Raw genomic sequence first — 15,922 nt, forward strand, 5'->3', positions numbered from 1 at the left:
TAATTCTGCTTCTTGGAGCACCCAAGCTGACACGGTATTTAATCATTTGATCCATCCCATGATATATATTCTGTAAGGTAGTTCCACCTATACTAATTTATTTATTTAATTGTTGGATTTATTTAAATTATGTCTGCTTGGCACAAAGCTCTGTGTTTTGCAACATGGATATAAAAATTAATAGAAAAATTTACTTCTCTCAAGCACTCAGAGGTTTAAAAGGAGATTCAGGCAGATGAATACATAATAATAATGCAAATTGGAAAACACTCTAAAAGAGGTATAAACAGAACTTGAAAACTCAGTGGAGAAGATACTAAATATCCGTGCTTGTAGAAGTCAACATAGACTCTAAGCAACTTCCTATTAAAGTTGGATTCCCTGGTGGAACATGGAGGGATGGGCTTTTACGTTGTATTACTTAGGGCCGTGCTAGCTATAGCAAGATAGATCCAAATATGCGTAATGGCTCCAACCAAAACAGACATTTATTTTTCAATTACGTAACTATTTAATTCTGATGTTCCTGGTTGGCGGGGGCATTCATTTGGGAATTCACCTCTGGAGCTAGAGATTTGGGCATGTGATTTGGGGGCTACAGTAAGTAAGGAATAGAGGGGAAAATGGAAATTGTGTTGGCAACAAATAGTATCCAATGCTACAACCATTTATGTGCAGTTAGCTAAATATCCTATTCCTCTTGGAATAGTGTGAAGATCTGATTTTATATATTTGGGGTGGCTATCAAAGTATACCACTTATATATCCTTCAAGAGAGAACTTGATGTTTCCAGTCAGAGGGAAAGGGAAAAGCAAGAAAGACCATGTATGTGACAGTTTATGGGTGAGACCTAGAAATGACATGTCTCTTTTGCTTACATTCTATTGTCTGGAATCCAGTGACAAGGCATATCCAACTATGTGGGAAAGAGGGAAATAGTGTCTATGTGCCAAAGAAGAAAAGAAAACTCTTAGCAGTCCCTTCCACACAGGTAAGTACAATGTGCACAATGGTACTGAGTTGTTAAAAATTCTTGGGAGGTTTGCAGAAGTAAGAGTTCAATACACTTGGAATATAGGGTGCAGGGGAAAATGAAAGATAATGACGGTAGAGAAGCTAGTAGTTTTTCCAATGTTATTAATTAAATAACTCAAATTTATGCAAAGCTTTGTATGCTTACTAATTATTTTAGGAGCATTGCATTGCAAAGGGAGCTTGTTTGAGTAGGGCTAGCCAGTATAATTATTTCTTAATTATAAACAACTTTGTAAATTTAAACTAATGCTTACCAAAGTCTTTAGTTAATCTGGCCTTCATTTGTTCAGGGTTACTTGAAGTAGAAAATTTACATTCTAATGTTTTATTTATTCAGCAAGATGTGTCTCCAAAACAGAGACTAAAATAGCAGAATAATAAAAGTTCTCTGGCAAAAAACAGGCTCCATTCTTCCTAGGATATGTGTTCACATAGATTCTCTCTAACATATTCCAATTATTTCACTAACGGAGGAGATTCAGAATACTATTTCATGCTTTTATATTTCTTTTAATTGTTTAAAATTATTGAGATGTAAATGAACATACAGATATTCTTATTCACCTATCGGTTTGGCAATAACAACAACAAAAAATCTGACAAAAAGTGCTGGTAAGACTGTGGAGAATAGGAATTCTCATAACCTCCTGGTGAGAGTATAAGTTGGTAAAATTTATTTTAGAGTACAATTTTGCAGTACTTGGTAAAACTACAAATGCACAATCATAAACCCAATAATTCTGTCTATGTAATTCCCTAGAAAACATGTTGACAAGTGCAGACAGGAATTTCCTTTTAGCAGAGTTCAGAATGCAGAAGAAGAAATCAGCCCAAATGCCCTTCATCAAGGGGATGGATAAATAAAATGTGATATATCTATGAAATGGAATTCTACATCGTAGATAAAAGATTGAGCTAGAACTATGTATTGAACATGAATAGATTTTTAAAAATGAAAACAGTGAGTGGGGAAAAAGCAAGGTATAGATTAATAATTTCTGTATCATATGTTATGCAAATTAAACAAAATACACTTCTAGTAAGGGAAGTGAATAATGGTTCTAGGGATGGAAACAAAATATAATTCGACTTTATCTGTAATACTGACATTTACATTATTAATTTAAAATATAAAGCAAATATGACAATATGTGAGAAATTGTCAATCATAGGATATGTGTATTTATTCTATTATTATTTCTAATTTTCTATTATTTTAATTTCTTAGAAAAAAGATTTAAAATAAATAATGAAAAAGAATCTAAAAAAGAGTGGATATATGTGTATGTATAACTGATTCACTTTGCTCTACAGTAGAAACTAACACAACATTGTAAATCAACTATACTCCAGTAAAAATTAATTTAAAAATAAAATAAAATAATAATGAAAATACATGTTTTTTCCTAAGTGGAGTTAAATTAGTGGGATAATAAGTTATTGGGCAAAAATATTGTCAGTCCTCCTTACATCCTTACATTTAGAGGGGTAGGCTATAGGACGATAACTGCTATAGCATAGTTAGATATTTGTTTAACATTCTATATGAATCACATCTCAGAAAGACTGGTTTAAAACTAATCTATATATGTGCAAAATTAACTTGTAAACAGAGTGCTCCTCAGCTCCAGGAGGGAAGCTACATTTACAAAATAAATTCTCCAGAATTTCAGCCAATGAACATTTCAGGAAACAAAGTTATTAAGATACATAAGATTATATATATATATAAATATACACACACACACACACACACACACACACACACATGAATTCTTGCAGGGAAAGACTCCTTGTTCTTATGACAAATGACATGAAATTTAGTTTATAATATTTTAACATCTATTTTGGCTGCTCAGAGATCTATTTTGTTTGTTGATGTCCTATATTTACAACCATTGTTTCCAAAATAGATGGATGAGGTTGTTATGTTTTTAAAAGGGATAATATACATACAGATCCTTACACAAAATCTGGAAAATATCAAAAGTAGCTATTATTATTATTAAAGCAGAATTCTATCCATGTAAGTTTTTAACTGAAGCTAAATTGTTTGTCATGCAATTCTTTCCTGTGTTTTTCCTTTTGAAGAAGCTAAAAAAAAAAAAAAAAGAAGCAGAATCCCAACTGGAGTATAAAAGGAGAATAATTAATCTACAGACAGACAAGAAAAGTTTTGTTAAAATTATTGACCATAATGATATTTCACCTGTAATGGCTCCCTATACTCACAATAACTTTAGCATATTAACAAGCTAGTTTAATAATCTACATATAGAGTGTTTTTGTTTCTTATTCTTTCCCTGCAATATCCCATCTGGGCCCTAGTTGGAAATTTGAATATCTCAGTGACCCTAATGAGAATCCAGGACTTTGAGAAACTGAGACCATAGGCAAGCATCAAAGTTTTCAATTTATATATTATCATTCATCTAAGCAGTCCAAAGGTTGTGAGGGGAATACCCTGAAGGCTTCACCTTCAGCCCCTCATTTAATAAGGAGCAAAAGACACCTGCAGGGTTCTGCTCCTCACTGGGGCGGCAAACACCCTTGCAGTGTCCTTGCCCACCCAAACAAAGCAAAAGGAAAGAAAGGGCAGAGAATAAACAGCTCTATTTCAGCAACAGATGTTACCTGCAGAAAATGCTGTCATGTTAGGTGGCTGTCTTCTGAGCCTCCACAACAGAGAATTTTCCTCATCTCAGCATTTAGAGCACTGATCCATATTGTCTGTTTTCCTGTTTGTTTCTCCCACTAGCTACAAATCTTAAGGCAAAATTGATGCTAGATTCATCTCTGTATCCCCATTATCAAAGACGGAATCTCACTAGGCACTTGATAGTTTTTATCTGAATAAGTGAGTTAATGGTTAAAAATCTTACTCCCTCCCACCCCATTCCAAAGTTAACCCTGATTCTCCACTGTCTAAGTCCTTTGTTTATAATGATTCTTGAGTCAGTCTGGACTGAAACTGAAATAAAGCCAGTAATAAACTCATCCTTTAGCTGTGACTTTGTGAGCTAAGATTTGACACAATCTTGGTCCCTAGAGTCAGAGCCCCCTCCCTCCTTCCTCATGGGTCTTCAAGACTCCTTCGTTGCCTAGCAAGGATTCATTGTAATATGGGCTAAACCAGTCTTGCTTTGACCACACTTTCCTCCAAGCATTTGCACCAGTCATAGGGAAAAAATATTAGGAACTAGCAGTATGAGACTTTCACATGGGGTGGAAGATTAAATAACAAAATATTAACCATAGGATTACAAAGCGCTTCTAAGAGAGTGAAGAAAAAGAATATTAAGAAAGCAGCATGACAGTGTATGTAGCTCCCTGACAAGAAAGTGGAATTTACTGTAAAGAAAGGTATATGACTAAGCCATTTTTTAAAATGGAGAATAAGACAAGACAGATAAAACTGTTAACATTTATTGAGATACTGCACTGCTTTACATACATTGATTAAATTCTTATAATAACTCTATGAAGCACTATCATGACTAATATTTTTATAGATGAGGAACCTAAGACACAGAGAGAATAAAACAATGAACTGCCTAATGATCACACAAACTGGACACACAGTTTGCCAGGACCCAGCAAAGCCAAGAGATTAGGGTCCAGAGCCTGTGATTTCAACTTTTATCACCCTGCCTTGTGCAGGATTAATTCTGAGAAATGTGTATTGCCAAAGGTAATGGTTTATGGTTTCCAGTCTGATCACAATCTCCAGTGATACTAACACCATTCCATTCTATTCACTCAAGTTTGAGCCACTCCTCTGTTTCAACGGCTTCCCTAAGGATACTGGTTAAGCATGGTATATAAGAATACCTCCTAAGCATCAGCATCACCTGCCACTTTGTCTACTCAACTTCTGTTCCAACCAACAGATAGATACTGATTTTTTCAGGCTATTTAACTATTTTGTTCTTTCCCAAAAGATACTACCTGTTTACTACAATGCCTTTTCTACCCTTTTTGTTCAGGTTATTCTTGATTTAATAGGTAGGTAGTTTTCTTAGAACTACCAATTCATATTCATTTTCATCTTATTATATACTCTTCATGTATCCAATAGACTGTATTCCTTGAAAGATTGTGTTCATTTTTGCATGTCCAAAGTTTATAGTAGGTTCTCAATAGTTATTAAGTACTAAATTAAAGAATGATTGGGAGATTAAGACTTAGATGCTTTACCTAATGTAAATCTTCCAGAATGTCATGAATCTCAAAAATTTAGGCAATCAGGTTTTGTACAATGAGGAATTATGGACAATTTCCGGTACTAGGACTTCAATGTGACTCTATTTTTGAATATGCTAAAGATATTTTTAAAAAATAGAGAGATTGTGCCAGTTTTACCCTATTATAGCACAACTTTGCACAGTATTAAAATCTGGTTATAATATCAAACCAGACAACTAATTAATGAAATGAGAAAATAAATTAACTGGATTTAATTGACAAGGGATTTTTAAAAAATTAGCTGTTATTAGATAATTGTTTGACTGAATTTATTCAGATGGTCAGCTTGTGGGTTCCTGCATGCAGGCATAGGAATGTTCTGATGACGAATTGGTGCCCATAAACATACTTCACTAGGTCCCATTTGTTTATTTGTGTTTTTATTTCCATTTCTCTAGGAGCTGGGTCAAAAACTTTTGCACAGCAAAGGAAACCATAAACAAGACCAAAAGACAACCCTCAGAATGGGAGAAAATATTTGCAAATGAAGCAACTGACAAAGGATTAATCTCCAAGATTTACAAGCAGCTCATGCAGCTCAATAACAAAAAAACAAACAACCCAATCCAAGAATGGGCAGAAGACCTAAATAGACATTTCTCCAAAGAAGATATACAGATTGCCAACAGACACATGAAAGAATGCTCAACATCATTAATCATTAGAGAAATGCAAATCAAAACTACAATGAGGTATCATCTCACACCGGTCAGAATGGCCATCATCAAAAAATCTAGAAACAATAAATGCTGGAGAGGGTGTGGAGAAAAGGGAACACTCTTGCACTGTTGGTGGGAATGTAAATTGATACAGCCACTATGGAGAACAGTATGGAGGTTCCTTAAAAAACTACAAATAGAACTACCATACGACCCAGCAATCCCACTACTGGGCATATACCCTGAGAAAACCATAATTCAGAAAGAGTCATGTACCAAAATATTCATTGCAGCTCTGTTTACAATAGCCAGGACAGGGAAGCAACCTAGGTGTCCATCATCGGATGAATGGATAAAGAAGATGTGGCACATATATACAATGGAATATTACTCAGCCATAAAAAGAAATGAAATGGAGGTATTTGTAATGAGGTGGATGGAGTTAGAGTCTGTCATACAGAGTGAAGTAAGTCAGAAAGAGAAAAAGAAATACAGTATGCTAACACATATATATGGAATCTAAGGGGAAAAAAAAAAAAAAAAAAAGGTCATGAAGAACCTAGTGGCAAGACGGGAATAAAGACACAGACCTACTAGAGAATGGACTTGAGGATATGGGGAGGGGGAGGGGTGAGATGTGACAGGGTGAGAGAGTGTCATGGACATATATACACTACCAAATGTAAAATAGCTAGCTAGTGGGAAGCAGCCGCATAGCACAGGGAGATCAGCTCGGTGCTTTGTGACCACCTAGAGGGGTGGGATGGGGAGGGTGGGAGGGAGGGAGATGCAAGAGGAAGAGATATGGGAACATATGTATATGTATAACTGATTCACTTTGTTATAAAGCAGAAACTAACACACCATTGTAAAGCTATTATACTTCAATAAAGATGTTAAAAAAAAAAAACATACTTCACTCTCTAAAATAGGTGATATGTAAACATAAGGTATTACTTATACCTGTCAATAAAAGAAGGTACAGAATGAGATATTTTATTGTTCCCATTCTCATCTTATGTATTTTCCCCCTTCAAACATGAAGAAAACCATAAAAATAAATCTATCCACAAAATGACTGTCTCACAGGATTCATTTTCATTGTAACCATAGTTCTCCATTTCAATACGCTATACAAGGTAAACAAAACAATAGGATATAGAAGTTCCTGTGTAATTGCATTCTCCTATTTTCTCTACCTCAAGCTTCAATAAATCTGGGATATATAAAATTCTTTCTGTAATCAACCGAAACAGCTAATATGGAACTTATATCTTTCTTTAAAAAATGGCTTGATTTTTCTGATTACAAAAGTAAAACAAAGTTGAAAAATTCAGATAATACAGAAAAGCCTACAGTTGAAAGTAAGGCTCACAAATAACCCAAAAGGCATAAACATCCACTGTTAATAGTATAATGTATCTACTTCCAAGTTCTTAATGTACACATATTATAAACACATAAAATTATTTATTTTAAGAAGAAACGATTCACTCTAGACCTATTCTCTGCAACTTGTTTCTTTTTAATATATTGGTACTTCCCGTATCAATGCTAATGCATCTACTAGGTTCTTTTAACAGTTAAATGTGATTTCATTGTATAGATAAACCTATTTGTTGTAACCATTGTTTCCAGATTGGAATAATGTTGGAGTGTGTGTGTGTGTGTGTGTATGAACTCGTGAAAAAAAAATTTAAAGGCTAAATCCCTATAACCAGATTAGTTAAATTATATTTTAAAAGTGATGGATTTTGCCAAATTGCCTTCAGAGAATTTTGTATGAATTTATACTCCTATCAGCACTCAATACTAATGTAATTTTCCTTATACCCCTCCGACTTCCAGAATTTTCCTGGCTATTTATATGATTCTTTTAATTCCAAATAAATTTAACATTCAACTTCATAACAATTCTGTTGTTGCTTATTATTTTATTGTGATTAAATTAAATTCTCAAAAATAAAATACATAGTAGAGTTAATAGCCTTACATAACCAGAAATCAGGCATATGTCTATTATTCCAGGTTTCACTAATGTAGCACAGTTACAATTTTCTTTATATAAAAACTACACATATCTCATAATTCCACCATGTTGTGTTGATGTTATTGTGGCCATTATGCTACCATTAATGGAATCATTTTTTCTATTGTATGTTTATATATTGCACAATATATGCATAATGCATAATATATGGATATAAAGTATCATTTTCATTATATTCTATTTCTTCTATTATATTTATGTCACTGTTTCTTTATAGGGAAATGATTGGGTTGTATATTTATTGGTAACCAACAAACTTAACAAGCTCTTATGTTTTAAAAATATTTTCATATATTTCTTAACATTATTTCTAGGTATAAAAGTCCCCATGCTTCCTCCAAATAATGATACATTTGTCTCCTAATATTTATAAGATAATATGCTATAATAATATATATTATACCAACAAATAAACATATTATATATAACTTGATATATAACAATGAATTTTTGCTGTTTTGTGCTTTTCTTTAATGGCACAGACTAATATTCAGAATGGTACATGGTATCATTGAAGATTTTTACTCTTTAATATTATATAATAAACTGATTGGTCTTATCTAATAAATTTCGAATTGTATTTAGCTGTGTCCAATATTAAGATTTTAATCTATGATAACTTTCTATTGGGCATTAGCCTCATATCTTTACCCATCTTTTTTGCTTCAATATGTTCATGTGACGTTTAAATGTAAATACTTAAATATATATGTGTTTTGTCTGACGTTTTTCCATCTCCTCTAACCCCCATTCCTCCATAATTTAGAAGAATTGTAGTCTAGTTTTACCAGTGGTTACTTTTATAACATTAAGTAAAATTTTTCTCAGCATCTCAATTATAGGAATGAAGAAATAATCGAACCAGTCAGAGTTCAGGCAGGAAAGCAGAAGTTACTGTAAATGTTTGTAGTAGAAAGAGTTCTAACACAGGAAATTAGAGTTTTACACAGCACAGGAAGGATGAGTAGGTGATAAGGCTGAGGTGAAGCAACAGCAGGTCATCTCAGTTGCTAACAACACCACACTCTTAGTGGCATCACCCTCCAGTATCCCAGCTGCCTGCAGACCAGAAGCAGCAAATGATAGTAACTTTCTTCCAAACTGCTGTGAATTTCAAGAATAGGAGGAAAGCTGCCACAAACTACCTCAGCTGTCCACAGCACTGGTTCAGGTGACTGCAAGAACTTTCTCTGTGCCTGTAACTATCAGAGAAAATAAGGGCTTTTGCCTCTTGAGCAAGTTCCTCTCATTGACAGACTCTAACCTAGAAGTAAACGTGGAAAGTGATTCTGGGACATTTATTTCTAAGCTCCTCCCCAGTGATAGAAAGAAAAACGTAGAAGGGTCACGAATGAACAATGAATCACAGAGAGTAAGGAACACCTGATGTCACAAATCTGTTATGATGAAGAACAAAACTGATGCTAGATGCCTTTTTCCCCTATCTACCTGAAATTCCTCTTCTTCCTAGAAAGTTATGAAAAGATTTACCCAAGCTATTATCAACAAACTACTTTTACATTATCTATTTTATATTTCAGAAACTGTATTATAGTAAATAAATACATTGTTTTGCTACCACAACTAATTTTATTTTTTCAGTTTTTAATTCCATCTTTAATTGATTGATTCTGTACTTACTGCCAGTATTTTATTATTTTACTTCTCCATTTCCAAGTAGTTTTTATTAAGGTTCAATTTGTGTTAAATGTGTTAAATGCATAGATTATTAAATGTGTTAAATGCATAGATTATTTTGTTAACGATATTGGTAAAGTTTACTCTAGATTTCTGTTGTCTGTTCTTCATGTCTGTAATAGTTTCTAATTACACTTCAGTCATTTTCTCTTTTTGCTCATTTTGTGTGATTTTCTCAAACTATCAATTTATATTATTAATTCAGATGTTTAGGATATTTATTGTAAACTGTTGCCTCTATTATTATTTTTAGGTAATTTTTTCCATTTTGTTCCTTATATTAATTCTTCTTTTTAAATTAAACTTATTTTTGTTGCTTTATCATTTCTTCTTTGATAACATTGCATTTCTTATATTATTTTCAATTTTGTGAAATAAAACACACATAGGTAAAAGAACATACAACATGGATGTACTGCTCTAAATTATGTTTAATATGAATATTATTAACATTCCAGAAAGTCCTTGTATGTACTATTTTAGTCATAATAGTTTCTTTTAACATAAAAGTTAGCTTAGGTAAACACTATCATCATTTTATGGTAAACTGTTCCTTGTATTATTAATACATAGTTTTATGATGCATTAATGAAATCTCTATACCATATAACATAGTATTGTCTGTTAAGATCCTCAACATAAATGAAATAATTGTGGCTTTTTTACCTTTCACCATTAGTTGTGTGAACTTATCACATTTTAATTTTCATTGCTGTGCAGTATTCACTTCTTTGAATACACCATAATTTATCAAATTCACTTTTGATGGGCACTGGTATGGATTTCAGTTTTTGTCTTTTATGAAAAATAGAGACATAAATATTTTATATGTATCTTTGTACAAAATGTGCATTATCTTGTCTTGGGCCTTGCAACTCAATGTGTGATCTGTGTAGAAGTATCAGCATCACTTGGGCAGTTGGTAGAAATGTGCTATCTAAGAATCCATCCAGAATTAATATGTTTGAATCCCAATTTAAACAAGATCCCCAAGTAATTAATGAAATATGAGAAACACTGCCCTATGATACACTCATAGGAGTGCAACTGCTCATTGATAGAACATACATATTTTCTACAATGGTTGACAATACCAATCAGTTTCACAAAGAGGTTGGACTTAACACTCCTGCCAGAAGTGAATGAAATGCTCTTGTTTCACCTCCTCTTCAACATTTGTAATAGCAATAATTTTCAACTTTTGTTAGGTGGGTGAGAAATTGGTATCTCCCAGTGGTGTGTATTGATATTTGTTAAGTTTTTATGGTTTGGAGTCTGCAATCTTTTTAATTGCAAAGCAAATTTTGTTCAGATAGGTATTCTGTTTATGTGGTAATTCTATATTATTGTAATTTTATCCTTTTTGCATGCTATTATTTTGTTTCATTTCTTTTCAAAGATGTAAATTTAACTTAATTAATTTTAGACCTCTTACCTGTGATGATCTCTCTGTGATGGATATCTGCTTAATAAAACATACAAGTCTACAAAATCAAAGCTATAATATAAAGGATTGTATAAATATAACAAAATGTTTGCTTAGGCATGAAAATGTTAATGTGAGTATTTGTTGACTCAATTTAGAAATACAACTTTTCTAGATTTCAATTTTCCCATTTATTTTTGTCCATTTGAGAGGTAGGATAGTTAATGGAAATAGAAAATAAAATTAGCATTAGCTCACAGCTACTCATGGTCGAAAAGAGATAGCACAGGCAGGAATCTTACCTAGTATAGGCCTTAAATCAAGCATATGTGTTACATGTAAAGCCATTCTGAGTTGTACTGGAGACAAAACCACTGAAAGACCTTTGGATCATATTTAAAGTAAAACTGGATAATATTCTCTGCATTTAAAAATTTAATTACAAAACATAGCTTTTTTTTTTAACACTTCAGAAATATTTAAAAGTGGAATCAAAGGTCCAAAGATTTGGTTTACTAAAGTGAAAAAATATTGTTAATCAATGGAAGTGATTTATTCTTTAATCTCCTGTTAAGAAGGATATGCTGACTATTATAAAATTATTGACCGTGACTTCTTTAACTTAAAACATGAAATGGCATCTTAGCTGATAAAACTTAACCAGAAACAGCAGCCTGCTCGTCAAAAACACTATTCTCTAACATTAATGAGTGAAATCTAGGGCAAGGACAATCACATAAATGTTAAAACAGGTTACGCCAATTATACAGAAACCAAGAGGGCTCTTCCATGAATATTTAAATTGTGAAATACTTCAATTCTCAGGAACTCTCAACCTTCTGTTTTCTAACTGCTACCTACCTAGTACCTTTTTTATTTATGTAGGCAGTACATTTCTGATGTTTGCTGTTCCCACATAAATACAGAAGAGACTGACTGTTGGAGGGAGTATGCGGCAGAGAAAACTGAGCGAGGAACATGATTAAATAAATTAAACCTTATAAATTTAAAAACTGTCTCACATGGAAATGGAGTTAAACACACTGTTTATGTCCTTGTGTGTACTTGTGGGATTAGAGAAAAAAATAAAGGTTCAAGTGAATAAGTTTTAAATTTTCTTTCTAAGGTTGCATAAGTGGAATTCTCTCTTTAATAGCACTTAGTGATAAAACGGACAGAAATGGACAGTTTTGATATTTTTGGTAAATACAAACCTATAATCCTCACATAAACATAAATGACCTCAATATGCCATCTAAAATCAGTGGCATAATAAAAATAATATGGTTCTTTCATTAATTTTCCTTATGCCTACTTCCTAGCTGAATCTTAATTTCTTAGGTAACCTTATCTAAATATGGTTTGATATGTGGGGGACTTCTGTCCAGACAACTGCTTCTAAATGATGCTTCCAAAGTTTCTTCCTAGCACATCTATTGTGTGTCTGACCTGCACTTGTTTCAACAGTCTCACATTAATGTAGAAAGAGGTTTCATATATCACTAAACTAGGAGACTCTTCCAGTATAATAGACTTCAAAAATGCCCACCTCATTGGAGTCTAAGACTCCAATCTTAATATCCTTGCTTTCCAGTCTTATAAATAAGAAAATTCCTGTTGATGCTTAGATTTTTGTTTTGCTTTAAAATATTTTCTTATACAGTTTTGGCCTGATCCATTTTGCTACCTTTGATGATATTTACAGTGAAGATCTATTTCTCTTTCTATGGAGGAGATAAATTAGATTTGGGCATTATCTCTTACCAGCACCTAAAGAGCTGGCCAGATTTATTAATCCAAGAGCAGAGTCCAAAATTGAAAAAAAGTTCAAGATACACATACACTGAGTCCACTAACCAAGCTGTTAATTCCAGAAGATTGTCAAAATGAAGTAGGTGAATCATGTGAAAAGAGGAGTGGACTCAAAGACTGAGCCATCCAGTTTATAAAAAGCTGAAAGATTTAAAGAACAAACAAACAGAGATGAACAATACAATAATGGGAATGAAAAATACACTAGAAGGAATCAATAGCAGAATAACTGAGGTAGAAGAATGGATAAGTGAGCTGGAAGACAGGATGGTGGAAATCACTGTCATGGAACAGAATAAAGAAAATAGAATGAAAAGAAATGAGGACAGTCTCAGAGACCTCTGGGACAACACTAAATGCACCAACATTCAAATTACAGGGGTCCCAGAAGGAGAAGAGACATAGAAAGGGTCTGAGAAAATATTTGAAGAGATTATAACTGAAAACTTCCCTAACATGAGAAAGGAAACACTCACTCAAGTCCAGGAAGTGCAGAGTCCCAAACAGGATAAACCCAAGGAGGAACATGCCAAGACACATATTAATCAAACTGACAAAGATTAAAGACAAAGAAAAAATATTAAAAGCAACAAGGGAAAAGCAACAAATAACATAAAAGGGAACCCCCATAAGCTAATCAGCTGATTTCTCAGCAGAAACTCTGCAGGCCAGAAGGGAGTGGCACAACATATTTAAAGTGATGAAAGGGAGAAACCTACAACCAAGAATACTTTACCCAGCAAGGCTCTCATTCAGATTCGATGGAGAAATCAAGTTTTACAGGCAAGCAAAATCTAAAAGACTTCAGCACCACCAAACCAGCATTACAAAAAAATCCTAAAGGAACTTCTCTAGGCAGAAAAGGCCACAACTAGAATCAAGAAAATTATGAATGGGAAAGTTCACCAGTAAAGGCAAGCATAAAGTAAAGGTAGGATATCATCCACACACAAATATGATATCAAAATCTTCAATCCATCTTTTGATGAACATTTAAATTATTTCCAGTTTTTTTTTTTTTTTTTTTTTTTTTGCTATTATCAGTAAAGATGTTATGAGCAATTGCTTACAAGTCTTTTTGTGGGCATATGTTTGTCTTTAGCTTGCATAAATGCCTAGGAACGGAACCCTTGGGTTACATGTTTTGTAAATGCTTAAACTTTAAAATAAACTAGCAAACTGTTTGTCAAAGTAGTTGCACCACTTTACATTTCTATCAGTGATGTATTAGAGTTCCAGGTGCTCAGCAATCTCAACAATATTTGATATTCCAGTCTTTATTCTTTTAGCAATTCTTGTGGTAATGAAATATCTCATTGTCATTTTAATTAGCATTTTTTCTGATAATAATTGATATTAAGCATCTTTCCTTGTGCTTATTAGCCATTTGTATTTATTCTTTTGTGAAGTAACTATTGAAGTTTGGGGTGTTGTTTCCTTATTATTGGGTTATAAGAATTCTTCATATATTCTGGATATAAGTCCTCTGTCTGATACATGTAATGCAAATCATTACTTCTAGTCTATGGTTTGCCTTTTAACTTTCTTAAAAAATGTCTTTTTGAGAAGATAATGTTTCCTTTTAATGAAATAAACTTCTTTGTGGGAAGGTTTTTAAATATGAATTTACTGTATTGAATAGATGTAGGGTGAAACACATTTTCTATTTTACCTTCAGTCGGTTTTGGTAAGCTGTTTCTCAAAGATTTTGTTTATTATAGCTAAGTGTAGAATTTATTGACATAAAGTTGTTCATAATATTTCTTCATATTCTTTTAATGTCTGAAAAAATTGTAGTGATATACACACTTTCACTTCATAATGAAATTTATTTCTTCCTTCCTTCCTTCCTCCTCCGTCCCTCCCTTCCTTTCCTTCCTTCCTTTCTTTCTCTCTCACTGTCTCTCCTCTTTCTTTCTTTCACTATTCTTTGTTACGAGATTATCACCTTAGTAAGGGTTCAAAGAACTAGCTTTTGTCTTAGTAATTTTATTTATTGTTCATGTGTTTTTTATTTCATTGATTTCTAGTCTTACCTTTATTATTTTCTTCTACTTAACAGAATTAAAGATTTTCTTCTTTTCTTATATAGATATTTAAAGCTGTAATTTCCACACTAAGCAGTGCTTTAAATTCATTCCACAAATTTAAAAATGTTGTGTTTCCACTGTCATATAATTTGATATGTTGCATTGATTATATATTAATCAACTCAAAGTATTTTTCAATTTCTTTGCGGTTTCTTTTTGACTCATGAGATATATAGAAGTGTGTTGTTTAACTCCAAATAGCGAATATTCCAAATTTATATTTGTTATTAATTTCCAATTAAATGTCTTTGTAGTCAAAGGTTATACTATGTAAGACTGTAATAAAAAAAAAAACTTCCTTGGTGAAAGTTCTGTGTGCACTTAAAAATAATGTGTATTTGCCGGCTATTAGGTGTATTATCCTGTAAACATTAATTAGGGTAATTTGTTTGAGAGTATTTTTAATATAATTTGTATCCTTACTAATATTTTTCTACTTGTCCTGTCAATTATTGAGAAAGTTATGTTAAAATATATTGCGCATCTAGAATCGAGAACAATTGAGTCACATATAAATAGCCATGGATACAATTTAAAAGAATTGGGAACCATTAAATGACATCTGAATGTGTGCATATTGACTTTTAATTATAGCAAAAATATGATCAGATTTTCAAGTCAGATAAAGATAGCTTCGACTTAATTTGAGGAATGATTGGCTGGTGGAGATGGAGTTTGGACAGAAATTGGAACCAGAGATATCTTAAGAAGGCTATGTTAATAGTCCAACAAAGGTAATAAAATGTTGAATTAAGGTAGGAAATAGACAAGGGAAACCATGTGAAACATGATATATTTGCAAAATAATATTGGATTGGGTTGATGACAAATTACTGAGAGGGATGTGTCTAAAATAATATTAATTAACATGTTTTAATACATCCTATTGTAATAGGTGGTCAGACT

Source organism: Eubalaena glacialis, chromosome 9, assembly GCF_028564815.1.
Source record: "Eubalaena glacialis isolate mEubGla1 chromosome 9, mEubGla1.1.hap2.+ XY, whole genome shotgun sequence".
Classification (NCBI taxonomy): domain Eukaryota; kingdom Metazoa; phylum Chordata; class Mammalia; order Artiodactyla; family Balaenidae; genus Eubalaena; species Eubalaena glacialis.